The sequence below is a fragment of the Tachyglossus aculeatus genome, chromosome 18 (genome assembly GCF_015852505.1).
Source record: "Tachyglossus aculeatus isolate mTacAcu1 chromosome 18, mTacAcu1.pri, whole genome shotgun sequence".
Classification (NCBI taxonomy): Eukaryota; Metazoa; Chordata; class Mammalia; order Monotremata; family Tachyglossidae; genus Tachyglossus; species Tachyglossus aculeatus.
Genome location: NC_052083.1, coordinates 16,616,120 through 16,618,454, shown reverse-complemented (window position 1 = coordinate 16,618,454; position 2,335 = coordinate 16,616,120). Strand labels below are relative to the sequence as shown.

The window sequence follows — 2,335 nt, the reverse complement described above, 5'->3', positions numbered from 1 at the left end:
TGAATATGTCGGTTGAATGAGAGATGAGTTGAGGATAATGCCAACATCATCCAAACAAATATCTAAAAATAAATGTATGCATTGACAGTAAGGACACCAAGATTCTCTTAATCCTAACCTCCCTGTCTTTTCCCACTCCAGTACATACTTCATTCTGCTGCTCAAATCATTTTCCTAAAAGAAATTGTGCTATCTCCCCACTCTTCAAAATCCTCAAATGATTGACCATCCATCTCTGCATCAAACAGAAACTCCTTCTTGTCTTGTCTTATGCCATCAAGTCATTTCTGACCCATAGCGACACCACGGACACATCTCTCCTAGAACGCCCCGCTCTCCATCTTCAATGGTTCTGGTAATGTATCCATAGAGTTTTCTTCGTAAAAATACGGAAGCGGTTTACCACTGCTGCCTTCCTTGCAACAAACTCAAGTCTCCACCCTCGACTCTCTCCCCTGCCACTGCTGCCCAGCATGGGTGAGTTCTGACTTGTAGCAGAGTGCCTTCCACTCACTAGCCACTGGCCAGCCTAGTAATGGAATGGATATGCCTCTGTTTGCCTCTCCCTCCAATAGCTGAGACTGATAGAGTCCTGGAAACTCTTCAGGTGCGACCCTGCGAGAGGGAGAAACTCCTTACCACTGGCCTCAGGTACTCTATTAACTCTTCCCCTCCTACTAGTAGATAGAGCACAGTCCTGGGAGTCAGAAGGACCTGGGTTCTAATCTCCGCACTGCCACTTGCCTGCTGAGTGACCTTGGGCAAGTCACTTAACTCCTCTGTGCTTCAGTTACCTCATCTGTAAAATGGGGATTATGCCTGTGAGCCCCATGTGGGACAGAGACTGCATCAGGCCAGTTTAGGAGTCAGAGGTCATGGGTTCTAATCCCAGTTCCACAACTTGTCAGCTGTCACCACTTTGGGCAAGTCACTTAACTTCTCTGTGCCTCAATTCCCTCATCTGCAAAATGGGGATTAAAACTGTGAGCCCCCCATGGGACAACCTGATCACCTTGTATCCCCCCAGGGTTTAGAACAGTGCTTCGAACATAGTAAGTGCTTAAAAAATGCCATCATCATCATCATGATAATGATAAATAAATAATACAGGAGATAAAAATAAATGTGACTGCTTGAGTTTCAATAGCATTGATCTTTCCTATAGGGATTACCATTTGCTAGATTTATTTTAGCCTTTAAAGTTAGTTTTAGCCTAATGGGACCATCTTTCCTGATTGGGTGGGGCAGTCACTTATTTTCCTGTATAATTCCAGAGCCCAGCAGGAGCAAAAGCAGCAGGATCAGTAACTTTTATGCATTCCATCTGGACAAAGTTAACTAAATCGGGAGGAGGCAGACAAAAGAGTCACTTCCTTATCCTTCCCTGAAGGCTCTCAGATTATAAATCTCTAGGAACAGGAAATGAAAGGGTGTGGGGATTGTTAGTCTGTAAGTACTGGTTCCTTTAAGAACTTAAAAACCTTCTAGTGCAGAAGGTGTAGAAGGAAGGGGTGGAGATACTAATAGTAATATTAGTATGTCATTTATGAAGCGCCTGACCTTGGTTAAGATGCAATGCCATCACCTCAGGTATAGTCTTTCTCTGCCCAACATGGGGCTCATAGTCGAAGGGGGAGAGAAAACAGGTATTTCATCCCATTTTACAGATGAGGAAACCAAAGTACAGAGAAGTTGTGATGTGACTAAGGTCTAACAGCAGGCAAGTGGAAAATCTAGGATTAGAAACTAGATCTCCTGATTCCCAGTCCTGCTTCTCAGAGTTCAGAAGACCCTGTCTAGAGTTTCATGCAGCTCTAAAAGGATGTGAGGTAGTGGTAAGAGTAGGAATGATAATAATAATAATGGTATTTGTTAAGCACTTACTACATGCAAAGCACTATTCTAAGTGCTGGGGGGATACAAGGTGATCAGGTTGTCCCACGTGGGACTCACAGTTTTAATCCCCATTTTACAGATGAGGGAACTGAGGCACAGAGAAGTTAAGTGACTTGCCCAAAGTCACACAGCTGACAATTGACAGAGCCAGGATTTGAACCCATGACCTCTGACTCCAAAGCCTGTGCTCTTTCCACTGAGCCATGCTGCGTGCTTCAGAGGGAGAGAGGAAGTAGGAAGAACTGATTGACTATCTTCTCTTTGTTGTTTTCATTTCCCCTCTCTGTGTATCTCTTAATCCCCTTTGGGATTTTTTTTCTCAATCAATTAATTTTATTTATTAAATGCTTACTGTGTGCAGAGTACTGTACTAAACTCTTGGCAGGATCTAGTATATCCGAGTTGGTAATAATAATGGTACTTGTTAAGCACTTACTAT

At 43.4% G+C, this 2,335-nt stretch overlaps 1 non-coding gene across 1 annotated transcript; it reads right to left on the bottom strand.

Annotated features, from left to right (window-relative positions):
- Positions 1–487: 487 nt before the first annotated feature.
- Positions 488–625, bottom strand: LOC119940472. The gene has a single exon (XR_005454950.1). It is a non-coding gene; the product is annotated as a small nucleolar RNA SNORA7 (small nucleolar RNA).
- Between the last annotated feature and the right edge of the window lie 1,710 nt (positions 626–2,335).